We start from the raw sequence: 18,357 nt of genomic DNA, 5'->3' as shown, positions 1-18,357 counted from the left end.
GAAGGGAAGGGAAAAGGGAGGGAGGGAGGGAGAGAAAGAAAGAGGAAAGAGAGAGAGAAAGAAGGAAAGAAAGAGGAAAAAGAGAGAAAGAAGGAAAGAAAGAGAAAGTAAGAAAGACAAAGAAAGGAAAGAAAGAGAAAGTAAGAAAGAGAAAGAAAGAAAGAAAAGAAAGAAAGAAAGAAAGAAAGAAAGAAAGAAAGAAAGAAAGAAAGAAAAGAAAGAAAGAAAAGAAAGAAAAAGAAAGACACAAACGCTAGAGGGGGCTGTAGCCCAGAGAAAAGCAATCAACCTGCTAAATACAGCCCCAGAAAGAAACCTCCTCGCCCCTCCGCCTTCCTCTCTGTTCCTGCCGCTCTTCCCTTCCTTCTTTGGAAGTCTCCGCCCGTCACCGAGGCTACCTACCAAATCCGCTATAGGGTGTGGTCCAGGGTCGAGTTATCACAGACCTGTCTCCCCAGGGTCCCCGCGTCACGTATCTAGGCAGAAGCGCTGACCTCGCATCCCTCCCTCGGGACCCCACGCGCTGCCCCAGTGAAATGAAATCCTGGTGCTTGTGGCGTGCGCTGTGCGGTTCCACTCCGCTGTGCCTCCCTTTCCGCCCGCCCCCGACGGCTGGACGCCCCTCTGTCGCTTGGAGCGGTCCTCAGTGCTACGTGTCCTGGGATCCCCAAAGTTGACGGCCCCCACAGGGTGTGCCAAAGCTTATAAGCACCATTCCAGTCTCAGACTTTATCTTTTACAATTTAAAATTTATTTATTATCCATGTAGGGAAAATAACTGATACACTCAGCGCAGTTCTGCGTATACATAGGCCATAACAGGACATGAAGCTTGCGTGACACTTTCGGTGAAAGCAATAGCACCGAATTGCAAGTCAAACTGTATCTTAGCCGATCTCCTGAAGAAGAGGAAACGCCTTGCCAAATGCGTCTTCCCAGCAGGATGCAAACCTACTTCAGCAAACACCGAGTAAATCTGGGAGTGCTGAGACATAGTACAATGCGAGTTTTCAGTATAATTGAAAAAAAATAACCAAATTAAGATTTTCTACTATGTTTTCAAGGACAGTACCGAGGCAGGACATTTGCAGAGTGATATTTTTCAAAAATGCTGTAAGAAACTATAAAATCAGCGGGAGATAATCTGTTGAAATGTGTTTTCCTACAAAGCAGAGTCACAAAAACACAAGCTATGTAGTACACAAATAAAGTGGAAGCTGTTGATACAGGTACAAATATAAAGGATTTTGCTTACACAAAAAATATTCCAGTATCTCAATATGCAACATTGCTGAACAAATATGGAGCTAAACAACTGGCTTCTAATTAATTATTCTAATAAATTTTACTCTGATAAATTACATACTTAAAATATTATATTTAAAAACAAACTAGAGAGCTGTAGAAGAAACCCTATTTATCCTCATGTGAAGTTTAAGATTTGTTTGTAATTTTTTTTTTAAATAAATGCAGGAGAGAAGTACGTGATTGGAACAACCACCCCGAGTAAAACAGCATTTCTTCTCACCATACAACAAAAAACCCCACTTGCTGCACTTCAGTTTGGAATTTATTGTGTTTGCTTTAAGCAGGAAATGCATCAAAACTCAAAATTTAGCAGACATTTTAATGATTTAAGAACTATTATAGAAAATATTTTTTCCAGGAATAAGTTGCTATATCTTTATTACTAAGTAACCCCAATTTCTATTGCTTTTAGAACTTCCCAGATTGCTTCAGAGTTCAACAGCCCAGTGTGCAAAACTGACTCGTGAATTTTGTAGGTAAGGTGGATTCACCCTGTCCAGCAGCAGTCTGCAGCACTGGCTGAAAAAACTTTCTGTGGTGCCTGATGAGAGACTTATGCTTTTGACAATTGTGTACCTAGATACATCACCCTGTAGAGACTTCACTGCTTCCCAATCCACCCCTCACTCCCACCTAATCCCTGACCAGGAGTAAACCCCAAGATGAGCTTAGAGGCTCCTGTAGCTAAGGGCAGTGAAATCCACTAAAGTGTGTCAGGGCTGAGAGAATATCAGAATTCTGCAACTGTGCCCCGAATTCAGGATTCTCTGTTCTCAGTGCATCGTGGCTCTTGTGGAGCAGGGGCTACATATTGTGGGTAATCTGTGGGGTTTCAGTTACCTATTGCAAGACGTTGTTTAGTCTTCTCACTCCATGTCCTTTATATGATGCAGTAAGACTCTAGTGGGGGCTGCTGGTGTTGGGGGCGCCTCCTACCCAGCTGCTGCTGCTGCTACTGCTGCGCTCTGGACGTTTGCTGTGGGCCATGGATTGGGTAATGTGTGTCTAGGTTCTAGGTAGGAAGGCTGACCACTTCCACCTGGAACCATAGCTCAGGAAGGAGGCAGATGAAGCAGATGAATAATCACCAGCGTGTCTGGAAAGAGTGGGACGGACTCAAGGGACAGTGTTGGTGATTTATTGGAGGTTTGCATTATCACAATAGGAGGGTTTCTCAATAGGAGGAAAACACGATCCAGTTGAAGAAAGGGCCAGAAGGAAGAAAAGAGGAAGATGGGCTCCAGTGCTAGAAAAGAGAGACCAAATACAGTCAAAAAAGCAGAGGAATGTATTTTCCCTCAAGTTCTTCTGCTGTCACTTTCACCACAGATCTCAGCTTTGCTCTCCCAGAGTACCTCCTTTGGCACTGCACTGCAGCCCGCTAGCCGACGGAGGGCGGCTCCTGTTCTCTCTGCAGACTGCACATCCCTGTCCTCGCTCAGTGCTCCCCATCTGCTGTTGCTACTTCCAAGTGCACGAATACTTAGAGCTTAATCCCCGCAAACCTAGTTTGCGTTGACAGTGCCCCAAGCCGGGAGACCCGCCTCTCCTTTCCCTCTGGACCTTTAACTGACCTGCAGCAGTGGGCTTGGTACTCAGCTCAGCGCCCTCCTGGTCCCTGGTCCAGCCTTCTCTCCCACCTAGGCCTATGGAGCTACTCCATCTCAGGCTTCTGCTCTTGTCTAGGGTGCGAATCGCAAAGTGCGGCCACTTCTCTAGCTCAGATCATCATTGCCTGTCCCTGGGATTTCTGCCAACATTTCCCAACACATTTCTTTGCCTTCAGTCTTGCTCTCCTCCAAAGACTGCCTGCAACCAGAGAGATCTTTGTAAAAGAAAATGTCATCTGTCTCTCCCCTACTTCAAAACTTTCATGGTCCACATAATCATCTCGATTGACACAGAGAAGCATTTAACAGAATTCAACACGCTTTCTGCTAAAAACATTCAACAACCTAGGAATAGAAGGAAACTACCTCAAAACAATCAAGGCCATATATGAGAAGCCCATCGCTAACATCACACTCAGGTGAAAGAATAAGGAAGGCTTTTTTTCTACCATCAGAAACAAGACAAAGATACCTACTCACCACATGTGTTCAACTCAGTATTGGAAGTTCTAGCCAGAGAACTAGGCAAGGAAAATAAAGTAAAACATCCAAAACGGAAAGGAAGAAGTAAAATTATCTTTGTTAGCAGACAGCATGATCATATATGCAGAAAACCCTAAGGATTACACACACACACACACACACACACACACACACACACACACACTCAGAGAGAGAGAGAGAGCACGCTAATAAACCAATTCCGCAAAGTTGCAGGATATAAAATCAACATGTAGCAGTCAGTTGTATTTGTATACCATGCCTTGCAACATGCTGTTTCTTCTAGTCCTAAAGAGGCAAGTTGACCCAGTCCAGGTAGAGCACCGACTTAGAAAGAGAAAGAAGGAAACAGCTGAAAAAATCTGAGAAGGCATATCAACTTGTGAGACAAATGTAAATCATAATGTATGTTAGATTAACGAAGTGTACTTTCTCATAGTAATACAGTATTTCTAAGTTCTGCTCAGATACTCTGTTGCTGTGTATGTTTCTAGAAAACACAGCCCCAAATGTGCATAGTCTTGAATACAAAAGAATCAAAAGAATCAATATGTAGTATAAATCCTCAAAGCATTTTAATTGCTAAAAATACATGCCAAGGTCACAATAAACAACATTGCTCTGCAAACTATAGGATATAAATAATTTGCCTCTCTATAATAATTTTACTCACAAATTACTACCTGAGTAATCTCGTTAATGGCCCCTAATCTTATCCTAATTCCCAGAAACCGTGAGTGTTGCCTTATTTGGGAAAAAGGACTTTGTAAATGTGATTAAGAATTTTGAGGCCAGGCGCGGTGGCTCAAGCCTGTAATCCCAGCACTTTGGGAGGCTGAGGCAGGCGGATCACGAGGTCAGGGGATGGAGACCATCCTGGCTAACACGGTGAAACCCCGTCTCTACTAAAAAATACAAAAAACTAGCCGAGCGAGGTGGCGGGCGCCTGTAGTCCCAGCTACTCGGGAGGCTGAGGCAGGAGAATGGCGTAAACCCGGGAGGCAGAGCTTGCAGTGAGCTGAGACACGGCCACTGCACTCCAGCCTGGGCGACACAGTGAGACTCCGTCTCAAAAAAAAAAAAAAAAAAAAAAAAAAGAATTTTGAGACAGAGATTATCTTGGATTTGCTGGGTGGGCCCAATATAATCACAGTGGTCCTTATCATCAGAGGAGGCAGGAAGTGTCAGAGTCAGAGAAAAAGGGGATGTGATGATACCAGGAGAGACTGAGTGATTCATTTTGAAGGTGGAGGAAGGGCTTATCAGCCAAAGAACATAAACAGTCTTAGAAGCTGGACAGGGTTAGGGAATGGGTTCTCCCCTAGAGCCTACAGAAGGAACCAGCCCATCTGACATCTTGATTTTAGTCCACTGAAAGTAATTTTGAGTGCACTAGAGTCCACTCAAAATTATTTTACTTTGCTGATTTCAAGAGCGGTAAGTGAATAAATATGTTTTCTATTAAGTCACCAAATTTGTGGTACTTTGTTATAACAGCCAAAGGAAACTAATATACTACTTTGGTAGTCTGGAAGATGAGCCTTCCGAGGATATCCATGTCAAATCCCTGGAACATGTAACTATTACTTTATATGACAAAAGAGTGAATATTACTTTGTATGGCAAAAGATATGATGAATTTAAGGATGTTGAGAGGATGAGCTAGCCTGGAGTATCTGGGTGAGCCCTAAATGCAATCACATGTATTTTTATAAAAGAAAAGGAGAGGGAATTTTAAAAAATTTTTATTTTAGGTTTGAGGGTACACATTGAAGGTTTGTTACATAGGTGAACCTGTGTCACGGGGGTTTGTTGTACAGATTATTTCATCACCCAGGTATTAAACCCAGTACCCATACAGAGTTTGAGGTTCACAGACACACAGAGGAGAAGGTGATGTGAAGACAGAGGCAGAGATCGGAGTGACGCAGCCACAAGCCAAGGAATGCCTGCAGCCACCAGAATCTGAAAGACACAAGGAATTGATTCTCCCCTAGATCCTCTGGAAGGAGCACAGCCCTACTGAGACCTTGATTTGGGGCTCCTGGCCTCCAAGGTTGTGAGAAGATAGATTTCTGTTGTTTTAAACCATCAAATTTGTGGCAATTTGTTGCAGCAACCACAGGAAACTAATACAACTATCACAATCTAATGTTTAAAAAGCAATTAATTGGATGGTTGCAAGGCAAAATTATGTATCTCAAATTTCAAAGTTGATACCTGTTTGCAAGAATCTCATTAAATGCCAAAGAAGTACTTGATTCAAACAAGTTCCTTGAACGCAAAATCAATTATTTGTATCTAAAAGTATAAATTGCATTCTATCTGCATCATGATATGTTAACAAGACAATGCAAAGCTCAAAATGTAACACTGTATTATTTTAAGTATTTGTGAAACATTATACAAATTAAATAACTTTGTTTTTAAAAAACAGAAACATTGCTATGGTACAGTATTCCAAAACTTCCAAAGATCCTACTGACCCACTTATGTTGTTACTAGACATTATAAATTTGCTTTTTGATTAAAAAATTTCACTGTAGTAAACAGATCTATTTGTTCCTGAAAACTAACTTTTAGAGTTTGTACAGGTGAGAACTTTCTGCTTCAGGAACCTGTAGTATGTGTTGACAAAATCAGATTCTGTGATGTCTGGTCTGGAACTTCTGTTTCCTCCAGGATGACAGATGGTCACATTGTTCTCTGCAGAGCTCCAATGCGTCCCCAACTCCAATCCCTCCAGGCCAAAAGCAATCCCTAAGATAAGTCTGGGTCTTTGTGGCTGATGTTTGTAAACTATGTTGACCCTGTAAGGAGACCTCCATTTCCGTTTAGGCTTTGACATGGTTAAAAGTGTATCACAATTGTGGATCAATGATTAAGTTAAACTTCTCATTAAGTGGTAGATTATATGCTATGCCTGGTGGTGAGGTTCAGGTTCCTGCTGCTAAAGCTGTGCATCCCTTCCACTGCAGGCCCTTACTTGGGGGCAACAGTACTTGTCCTATGAGGACCTGTCAGTGTCACCCCCAGTGCTGGTGGTGCTCAACAGTTGTTATGGAAACCAGGGATTAGGTAATGTTCTCTAGTTTCTACATAGGAAAACTGACCACCTTCAACTGAGGAAACATTGTTCATTAAGGAAACGGGTTGATCCCCACCAAACTTTTCTTGAACGGCACTCAACATTGGTCCCTCAATGTTACAGTACATGTTCAACAGAGTAAAATACGCCCCAGAGATTCTCTCAGAATTGCTCAAGGCTTTACTTTGGTATGTCATCATTTTACACATCATTGTTAGATGCGAGAAAAGTTTTAACAATTGTCATATTATATCCAGAGTATAAAGCTGAATATAATATCTAGATTTCTATGTATCAACTGGCAGTGTTTGGGAACCGGCAATACTTAAGAACCTTATAAAGTCAGGACTTTGAAGTGTGCTTTAAAATAGATATCCCATCCTCTGAGGTACACAAAGATCTTTCCAAAGGCACCTAACCCACAAGGATTCCTCTTGATAGAACCAGATGTGAAGTTGCTACAAAGAAATGATGGTATATGAGAAACCATGACTTCCCAGGGTCTGCGTTTGCTGAAGTCACTGATCATGAAATCATTTTCTCTTTGGGTTTGGGTAATAGGAAAAATCTACTGTGACTCCATTGTAGATCCATGCTCACTCAAGATTCAGAAAATCAGCAGCACAATTTGGTCAACATGGTATCTTTCCCTTGCACTGCTGGTTGGAGCTAGACCAGGCAACATGAACTTCCTTTTCTCTCTCTCTCTCTCCCTTTTTTTTTTTTTTTAGACAGAGTCTTGCTCTGTCGCCAGGCTGGAGTACAGTGGCGCAATCTTGGCTCACTGCAACCTCCGCCTCCCAGGTTCAAGTGATTCTCCTGCCTCAGCCTTCTGAGTAGCCCAGATAATTTTGTATTTTTAGTAGAGATGGGGTTTCAGCGTGCTGGCCAGGATGGTCTCAATCTCCTGACCTCGTGATCTGCCTTCCTCGCCCTCCCAAAGTGCTGGCCTTTTCTCTTTTGTAGTCTTCACAGTGTCTTTTGATCTTGGGCTTCACAGAGTGGCATCTACAGGGCATAGTTGTCAGTGACTCAGGGAGACCATGAGGCGGTAGGCAAGTGAGGGGAACCCAGAAGTAGCCAGTACCTGTTCAATGCCAGAAAAACCTGGGCCAGGACATGCCCTTCAGTATTGAGGGACACGATGGCAGCTCCAGTGTGAACTGTGGAAACCAGTATAAAGCTGAATTATAAATCAGTATATGTGGTCCAGTACAGACTGCTTCCAGGCTCTCTGTGGTCACAATCCCAATTAGAATTGGATTATAATTAAATCCAAGTCTCTTTGAACATTACATTGTCACAGTCTATCACTGTCTCTAGAGGAAATTAAATAAATATTACACCATTTACAAAAATTAACTCAAGATGGATTAAAGACTTAAATATAAAACCCCAAACTATAAAACCCCTAAAAGACAACATAGGAAATACCATTCAGAGCAAAGAATGAGAAGAGATTTTATGATGAAGACACCAAAAGCAATGACCACAAAAGCAAAAATTGACAAATGGGATCTAGTTAATCTAAAGAGCTGGTGTCTGGCCATCTTGGACTCTAGACTGCAGTTTCTCTCCTACGTAAACCCAGTCATTTCTGAGTCTCCAAGAGTTTTTTGTAAGATTCATATCCACTTCTTGGATCTATCATCTTCTCTCCACCTTGTCTTATAGCTCCCCACTTACCTTTTCTTCTCACCTGCTGCTGTAGTCCTGCCTTGATTCTTCAGCCATTGTCCTCTTTCCACCCTGTGTATGCTTAAGCCAATTCTCCAAGAAGAATTTCCAGATGGCTCTTTATTGCTTGTTTGTTTGTTACTATTTTTTATTTGACTGCAGAGCTTTCAAGATTCTTAACTTTCTATTTTTAAAATTTTAGTGTAAAAATAATACATGCTTAGAGTTAGAAATGAAATCATTACAATATGTATAAATACATTTTAAAATATCTTCGGCCGGGCGCGGTGGCTCAAGCCTGTAATCCCAGCACTTTGGGAGGCCGAGACGGGCGGATCACGAGGTCAGGAGATCGAGACCATCCTGGCTAACACGGTGAAACCCCATCTCTACTAAAAATACAAAAAACTAGCCGGATGAGGTGGTGGGCGCCTGTAGTCCCAGCTACTCGGGAGGCTGAGGCAGGAGAATGGCGTGAACCCGGGAGGCGGAGCTTGCAGTGAGCCGAGATCGCGCCACTGCACTCCAGCCTGGGCGACAGAGCGAGACTCCGTCTCAAAAAAAAAAAAAAAAAAAAAAAAAAAAAAAGAAGAAGAAGAAGAAAAGAAAGGAGAGAAGGTGGGAAAGAAGGAAGGAAGGAAGGAAGGAAGTCTATAAGGTATAGGTAACTTGCTCAAGAAAATTAGGTTCAGAAAGGTTAACTAACTCGCCCATGGTAACACAATTATGAAGATCTGAGGCCAGAATTGAGTTCCAGGCAGTTTTGTTCTAGATCTATTGCTCTTCAGCCACTATAGTGTCATGCCAAGACTGGCCTAAACTCGTCTCTTCTGCTCAAACAGGCCCTTCTATGGTAATGATCATGAAATACATGGCTAATAAAGTATTAGGGGCAGGAAGAGGGGCGAGAAGAATGCAGTATTTGAGACTATGGTTACTGACCATATTTAAAATCACAATTTCATGACTATTAAGGTTCCTCTTAAACTTTTCTCCCTCATGTTTCATGGTATCCAAGTGAAAGAAGATCTGGCTCTCTACATCCCAGGACGCGTAGAACTGTCCATGGTTCTGAAAGACTAACTAGCAGGTTCCACCACCTTCACAAATGGCATTCTTACTGTGGAAAACTGCACTAGTGAAAACTCTACATATGACTTTGTACATGCATCACTTACAAGGATTCAGCAATCCTTGGAAAGATGACACAGACAGACCCACAGAATATTCCCTTTATATGCCCTATACTAAAATATGCAAAACAAAATCAAATTAGACGACACTATGAGTTAGAAGTTTATCTTGACATTTTAGATCAGAATGTAAAGAAAAGAAATCCAGCATTATTCTATGGACAAGAGAGAATGGATATAGATTTTAACTAACTATATATTCCCTCAAAACACATATGCTATCCTTTTTAACCTCACCTTAATTTAAATTTAACCACACATTTACTTTCATTTTTGTTTTTTGTTTGTTTTGTATTTATGTTTTCTTTTATCTTGTATCTTCCAACCAAGATTTCCCCTTTTGCCTGAAGCATATTCTTTAGAACTCCCTTCAGTAAAGGCGTGTTTGTGCCAAATTGTCTTTGGAAAAAATCCATTGAGACTTGATTTTTATATTATTATATTTTCATTTCTAAATGTTGTATATTTGTCTTTTCAAATTTTCCTGAACATTATTTGTAGTTTCTGATTAACTGGAAGTCTTTTAAATCCTGTTTTTTAATCACAGTAAGGAGAGCTATTTTATAACTTATCCTTATTATTTTGCTGTATGGTGTTTCTGCTTGGTCTTTCATGGTGACTTGTATCTTGTGAACAGTTTTGTTGTTGCTTTCCTAGTAAGTGCTCATTTTGCTTATGGAATAGTTTTAGGAAATTTCAAAAGTGTGGATGATGGCATCTTCCTCCAGAGAGGGTTTGTGTTTGTTTCGCGTATTATTTGCATTTGTTTTCTGACAGGTTCCTTGGAGCCTGGCCCACTATAAACTGAATTCACAACTTGATGATTGTCAGACAATCCAGGTAGTGAGAACTTGGGCTGCAAGTACATGTGCAGGGCCACTGTGTTTACTCCCAGTTCCACTCAGCACCAAGGCGGCTGTCCCTGCAGTCCTCTGAGCATGGGGCATTTCCCTTACACTGAGGAACTGACCTTAGGGGTCCCAGCAAAATGGAGGAGCTCATCCTAGGAGATTTCCCACTTTCAGTGCTATTTGAGCTTTGCCTCCTATTCCAAATGCCTTATGAGGCCATGGAAACTAAAGCTTAACTTGTCTACATTGAGCAAATGAGCTCAGGACAAAAATTCAGAGCTCTCTGATATTTATTAGACAGTTTTCACTGACGTGAAAGCCTCTCAGTGCTTTTATGATGTATTTTATCTTTTGATAACCCATTTTTTGTTAGCATGAGAGTAGGTGTGGATACCTAATATGCCACATTAGTGGTTCACACCTTATTCTTAAAGCTCCTTATCACAAACCTTCCCATCTTGTTCCTTTGAAGTCATTGAATATCTGAGCAAACTATTAGCCACTACCCATGCATTGATAAGGATCTAACAATAAGACATTTCTTTAGGCAAAATGAACTTCCAGATGGTCTGACTGAAAATCTTCCTGCTGGAAGTACTTTCCTTTCCACTCTTCTTTATGACAATTCCTGAAAAGGGCTGTAATGCTGCAAAGTACACTTTTGGGTATTCCAAGCGTATTCAAATTTCTTCTTCTATAGTCAACAGTCCTTAGGGAACTCCTCAAGACTCCAAGGATGAGACAAGGGAGAATGGATTTACCAGCTGTAATAAGAATACTAGGAATATAGTACACATTATGAGGCAACTTAGCTGGCCTTGCTAAGGACCAGCTCAAGTCTGATACTGTATGTATATACAGTACATATATCCACTTCCGCCTGATGACTGAGTGCTGGTGACCATAAGTGAATAAATAAAATCCAGGTCATGATGGACATCTCCAGTCACTTGGTTACTTGCTGTATCATGATCATGGCAGTCAGAATCTACCAGGGCCCAATAGCAAGCCAAGAACTGTTGTTTAGTGGAAGAATAAAGAATAAAGCTTTTCTTCAAAGCCCTGGAACTTGAGTAGTGAGCTTCTATGCCTGTTACACACACACACACACACACACACACACACACACACACACAAATATCCAAGGAAGCATTTAGGCCAAATGGCAGATATGTTTGACATTTCCATTTCTTATGGAACATTTTGCACTTGTACTAACCAGATTTTGGTTCAGAGAAATCCCCTCACAAGATAAGAAATCACAATTTTTCTTTGTTGAAATTATTTATCTTCATTAACGTTTAATAACACCAGTGCAGTTATTTTTCAAAGAGCTTGTACTCCAATCTTGGAGGAATTCCCTAAGTTGAAAAGCCCAGGGCCTGAATAATGAGGTAGTCTCATTTCCAACAGCTTCCAATCAGCTTAGGATTGAATGAAGACACATGTGATTGCATGGTTTTAAGAGAGGGTAGGGGACATGGGCAGTGCTTGTTTCACACTTAACTGAACTACTTCCTTGGCCTCCATTCAAATTTAACTGCAGCATTGGTGACTTGATTTACAGAGTCAGAAATTTCTCAGATATGGAATGTGCTGTCTTAAATAGTAATGAGGCCAGTCTATATAGACTGTCCTTCTTTATCATTGGGGGTCATATAAAGTCAGTGATTCCTTTAGAAATTTGAGGTTACAAACACAAGGCCTCAACTGACTTCAATTTGAAAAACCCGAACAAGGAATATCTGGTGCCTGGATCCTTATTTGTTTCACAAAACTGAACTGTGAGCTGTGACATTTTCTCCCAAAAGTCTCTTTTAGGACAGAACTTCTGGTAATGGCAACATGAAGAGATAGATCAGCAAGTGTTCCTCTAAATAGCAATATGAAAACTGGACAAAATACTAAAAATAATTATTGGAAGTCACTGGAAAACAAAAAAAGGCAAGCAGAAATGTAATAGCGCTTTGATCTTGAGAGACTACTCTATTGGGTAAAAGCTGTAAATTGGTGGCCTTTCCTCCTTACCTATGAGTTCGCTCCAACCTCCCAGCAGGTAACTGCAGCCCTAATGGCTCAAGAGGGCAGTTTATAGAGTTAAAAGCCAAAATAAGCTAAAAATGTAAAAGACAATTTTGAAAGAGATCTGCTGAAGAATTCAGATTCAAAATCTGAATACAAACTATGCTCATATCCATGTGTTCTCATCATTTAGCTCCCACTTATAAATGAGAACAAGTGGTATTTGGTTTTCTCTTCCTGCGTTAATTTGCTAAGGATAATGGCCTCCAACTCCATCCATGTTCCTGCAAAGGACATGATCTCATTCTTTTTTATGGCCACATAGTATTCCATGATGTATATGTACTACATTTTCTTAAAAGCGAGCAGGAGTAGCTATTCTTATATAAAACAAAAACAGGCTTTAAAGCAACAACAGTTAAAAAAAAAAAAAAAGACAAAGGACATTATATAATGATAGAATGATCATTTCAACAATAAGATATCACAATTGTAAATTTATATGCACTTAATAGTGGAGCTCTCAACTTTATAAAACAATTACTACCAGACTTAAGAAATGAAATAGACAGCAAGACAATAATAGCAGGGGACATCAATACTCCACTGACAGCTCTAGACAGATCAAGACACAAAGTCAACAAAGAAACAACGATCTTAAACCATATCCTATAACAAATGGAATTAACAGATATTCACAGAACATTTCTTCCCAACAACTATAGAATATACATTCTTCTCAACAGCACATGGAACATTCTCCAAGATAGACCATATGATAGGCCTCAACACAAGTCTCAATAAATTTAAGAAAATTAAAATCCTCTCAAGTATCTTCACAGACCAGAGTGGAATAAAACTGGAAATCAACTCCAAAAGGAAACTTAAAAACTATATGAGTGCATGGACATTAAATAATCTATTCTTGGATGATTTTTCAGTTATCAATGTAATCAAAACCTCTGGGATATAGCCAAAGCAGTGAAAATAGCAAAGTTCATAGCATTAAGTGCTGACATCAAAAAGTCTGAAAGAGGCTGGGTGCAGTGACCCACGCCTGTAATCCCAGCACTTTGAGAGGCTGAGGCTGGTGGATCACTTAAGGTCAGGAGTTTGAGACCAGCCTGACCAACATGGTGAAACCCCATCTCTACTAAAAATACAAAAATTAGCCGGGCTTGGTGGCACACACCTTTAATCCCAGCTACTCAGGAGGCTGAAGCAGGAGAATCACTTGAACCTGGGAGGTGGAGGTTGCAGTGAGCCGAGATCGCACCACTGTACTCCAGCCTGGGCGACAGAGCAAGACTCCATCTTAAAAAAAAGAAGAAGAAGAAGAAGAAGTCTGAAAGAGCACAAACTGAAAACCTAATGTCACACCTCAAGGAACTGGAGAAATATGAACAAATAAAACCCAAAGCCAGCATTAAAAAAGAAATAACAGGCCGGGTGCGGTGGTTCACGCCTGTAATCCCAGCACTTTGGGAGGCCGAGGCGGGCGGATCACGAAGTCAGGAGATCGAGACCATCCTGGCTAACACGGTGAAACCCCGTCTCTACTAAAAAAAACAAAAAATTACCCGGGTGTGGTGGCGGGTGCCTGTAGTCCCAGCTACTTGGGAGGCTGAGGCAGGAGAATGGCGTAAACCCGGGAGGCGGAGCTTGCAGTAAGCGGAGATCGCGCCACTGCACTCCAGCCTGGACTCTGTCTCAAAAAAAAAAAAAAAGAAAACCAAATACTGTATGTTCTCAATTATAAGTAAGAGCTAAGCTATGAGGATGCAAAGACATACAGAGCGATATAATGGACTTTGGGGACTCACGGGGCAGACTGAGAGCAGAGTGAGAGATAAAAGACTACATGTTGGGTACAGTGTATATTGCTTGGGTGACAGGTGCACTAAAATCTCAGGATTCACCACAAAAGAACTCATCCATTAAACCAAAACCCACCTGTACCCCAAAAACTATTGAAATAAAATAAAACTTCATAGGCAAACAACAACAAAACAACAACATGGAAAATAAATAAATCATACAAAAAATACTTAAGATCTCTGAAATCCAAGACACTAGAAATCAAGAGACACTGTGGAAAAAGCACATAGAAGACCTAAATAAATATATCCCCTGTTCATGGGGAGCAAGATTTAACATTGTTAAAATGCGACACTCCCCAAATTGATCCAGAGATTTAAAAAAACTAACAAAACTCTAGGAGGCTTTTTGATCGAAATTTATGAGCTGATTTACAAATTTATATGAAAACATAAAAGATCTAGAATAACTCATGCAATTTATCTTTTAAAATTTTAGAGAAAAAGTCTTCCTATATTGCCCCAGGTTGGCCTCTAACTTCTGGGCTCAAGGAATCCATCCACCTCAGCCCCCAGGTAGCTGAGCCTACAGTCATGCACCACCATGTGCAGCTCATTTTTCATTTTTTTCAAGACAGGTTTTGCTATGTTGTCCGGGTTAGCCTTGAACTCCTGGGCTCAAGGTGTCCTCCCATCTCAGTCTTTTGAGTAGCTGAGACTACAGGCATGTTATCATAATCAGCACAACTTAAGTAATTTTTTAAAAGATGAACAAAGTTATAGGAGTTATTTTGACTAAAAAAGCTGAGATAAATTATTATGTTAATAAATATTCTTGTACCAATACACCTGTCAATTACTTTTAAAAATTCCGCTTCACATCCCTGCAATCTTGGGTTTAGTGGGTTTCCCAGGAGAGAAATGCTTCCACCAAATAAAACCTCAACTGGCCATTTTATATTTCCATAAAATATAGAGGTATGAGGGTTCTAATTTCTGCTTATCTTTGCTAACATTTATTTTCATTTTTATAAAAAATTATTATTATATCCATATTACTGTGGTTTAATTTGCATTTCTTTAACGGCTAATGATGTCAAGTATCTTTTCCTGTGTATATTGGCTGTTTATGTATCTTCTTTGAAGAAATGTTTATTCAATTCCTTTACCCATTTTGTAATGACATTATTTATCCTTTTGTTATTGATGTGTAAAGGGTTCTTTATGTATCTGAATACTTGACCCATATGAGATATGTAATAGGCAAATATTTTCTGCTTTTGTATGGATTGTCCTTTTCGATGTATTGATAGTGTTCTTTGATGCACAAAAGTTTTGGTTTGATGAAGTTCAATTTATCCATTTGACTCTATAACCATACCCAGGGCAGGATCATGACAAGGACAGGAGATGTGCAGGGGCTGGACCACCTGCCCTCTTGGGTGACTGGAGGTCTGTCTTCAGCAGTCTTTCCCCTCTGACCTATGACTTCTGGGAATCGGGTCCCCATCTCCAGAATCATCAAGGTGATGACTGGTCCTTTATTTTCACAAGTGCTTTACATTACAGAAAATTTAGCAAACAGGGACTATGACTGGGTAAGCATGAGTGTTTGTGTTGTGTGTGTGTGTTTGTGTGTGTGTCTGTGTGTGTGGTGGGGGGCGGGGTATGTGTGGTACATTTTATTATCAAGGCAGAATGGAATATGACAATGCAAATCCCAGTCCTTACATACCAGAGTTCTTCTTCCTCTACATCAGAAGTGTAGCCACCACAGTTCAAGGAGCCACATCTCCAGTGAAATTTGACAGCGCATACCAGAGTATCTTAGTTTTTAATCTCCCTGAAAGTATACCGTGTGACTCATGGATTGAATATATCAAAGTTGTCTTCATATGGAAACCATGAATTTGTCTATATGGGTCTCAGACATATCATTAAAATATAGCATGCCCAAGAAAGTTTAATCAATGTGTATTTTAACAACCATAGTGTATAGACATCAACCAAAATATGAATGATCAGTTCATAGTATCAAGTCTTCATAAATGCACATCACTGTTGCCAACCCATGTCTATATTTTATTGGAAATCTGGCATAATATTTTCTTTACTTTGGTGAATGTAAGAAGGCAAGTAAGTCTTGATTACTCATCCTAAGTCATATTTATTGGATACCACATATATTAAGTACCTACAGGCCCAGTAGACACATTTCTAAAGCTATAAAATAAGATAGTTGAACCTTACAATCCCATTGCATTAGTAATCTTTACTTTTCCACAACTTGAAACAATTCTATGTCCTTCAACTCTCAGACCCCTCTTTCCTCATTGTCTCTTCCTAGGTCAAATATGTATGAAGTTTTTACAACTCTGGAGTGCAGATGTTCTAAGTATGACCAAAATGTGAAAAGCCATGAAGAATGATGATAATCATTTTGACTACTTACAAATTTTAAAAAATCTCTTTGGCATCCACAAACACAGAAATGTACAAACACTTTCCCATAATCAACCTCAAAGACATGTAAACAGTTGATAGACAAACTAGTAACAATGTGTTAATACCCTTCAGCCCAAGGCCACCTGCAACACATCTGTGGGTGAAGAAGTTGCGTTTATTACTTACTGCAGTGGGAGGGAGAAAGCACACCTTGGAGAATTACCAAGTGTCTTGGTAAGTGCCTGTTAGAAAGAGCCTATTATAATATTTGGGCTTCAGTTGGTGTTTCGAGTGGATTTAATTAATTAATAGTTATGACTGAATGATGACACAGAGAGGTCAATGCCACTGAAAAAAGAGTTTATTACCCACCGACATAGAAAGCACAGCACAACAGGCAGCACCAAGGCTGGTCCAGTGGCAATGGGAGGGGAAAGCATGGGTGAGAGCCTCTAACGTGGTTTTCAGGGGAATGAATGGACAAGGCAGGGTAAGCAGTGTAGACATGTTCAGGATTGATGAGTCTGAATAATCTTGGTGGCTCTGGGGCATAGGGATTGTCTCTAGTTGTCTGATACCTGTCTCTCAGATGATTAAGACAGGAGAAGACTGACTGGGAGTATCGGGGCCCTGTGAGAGCCAGAAAAAAGAGCTTGTTCTAAGGTTGGGCTCTGGTTTTGTTAGTTTGCCTAAGAAAGATGCATTTGCAGTCAGTCCCTTTAGCATCTGTAGGAATAGGCTAGTCCTAGGAGGGACAGTATCCCCACAGTCAGTGAGGACACAGATGCCAGAGCATGAGAATAAGGAAAAAAAGAAAATACAGATAATACAGTTGAGGAATTCTATTTTATTTTATTGCTCTAGATTGAGTACTGTCAGTAACCAGGGAAAATTCTATAATTGGGTATTTCAATAAATCTTACCTTTAGGGAGGGTGGACTAGAGTGCAGATGAAGCCTAATCAGTAGAGAAGCATCAGCCACTCATATTAGCCAGGACAGGGTTTAGACAAAATTATGAACTACTTTTGTTTTGCCTCACTTTATCATGGGCTGAGAGTGACCCAGTGTGGTGTTGGTATTTTGTGATATAACTGATATCCCAGAGGGACTAATATGGCCCAGTAGTGAAGACCAGACCAGCTCCCGGCAACACTGATGCCCATCTGTGCCAGATGAGTTCCCAGATATTAGGGGCCGCTTTTTCTTGATTAAATTCAATATTTTTAAATATCTGCATTACATTTGAGAAATTATTAAGAAGTGTCATATAGTTATATCAGTAATAAATATATGTGAAAAAATAAGAATCTAGACTACAAAATGGAAACTAGAATTAAAATCTATCAGCCTTCAAGCCTGTAATCCCAGCACTTTGGGAGGCCGAGACGGGCGGATCACAAGGTCAGGAGATCGAGACCATCCTGGCTAACACAGTGAAACCCCATCTCTACTAAAAATACAAAAAATTAGCCGGGCGTGGTGGTGGGTGCCTGTAGTCCCAGCTACTCGGAGGCTGAGGTGGGAGAATGGCGTGAACCCGGGAGGTGGAGCTTGCAGTGAGCCGAGATCGCGCCACTGCACTCTAGCCTGGGCGACACAGCGAGACTCTGTCTCAAAAAAAAAAAAAAAAAAAAAAAAAAAAATCTATCAGCTTAGCCAAGACAAAAGTAAATGATGGTAGTATTGATCAGAGTACAGGGAAAATGGACTGTCATGAAGATTGATGCCATTGAAAAGTGTACAAAACTTCTAAAGGGCATTTTTGCAAAATGTCTCAACAATTTAAACATTCTGATTTTTTTTTTTTTTTTTTTTTTTTTTTTTTTTTTTTTTTTTTTTTTTT

At 40.4% G+C, this 18,357-nt stretch overlaps 1 protein-coding gene across 1 annotated transcript in view; it reads left to right on the top strand.

Annotated features, from left to right (window-relative positions):
* The window catches only part of RPP21 (ribonuclease P subunit p21), a 15,377-nt gene extending 12,440 nt beyond the window's left edge, over positions 1-2,937 (top strand). The window contains exon 5 of the transcript XR_001883520.1: positions 1,721-2,937. The gene's annotated coding sequence lies outside the window, so the exon portion shown is untranslated. The remainder of the gene's footprint in view (positions 1-1,720) is intronic.
* Positions 2,938-18,357: the final 15,420 nt, after the last annotated feature.

Source organism: Rhinopithecus bieti, unplaced genomic scaffold (genome assembly GCF_001698545.2).
Source record: "Rhinopithecus bieti isolate Rb0 unplaced genomic scaffold, ASM169854v2 scaffold_64503, whole genome shotgun sequence".
In the NCBI taxonomy this organism is placed as follows: Eukaryota; Metazoa; Chordata; class Mammalia; order Primates; family Cercopithecidae; genus Rhinopithecus; species Rhinopithecus bieti.
Note: the sequence above shows the minus strand (reverse complement) of the source record. Positions and strands in the feature narration are given on the sequence as shown.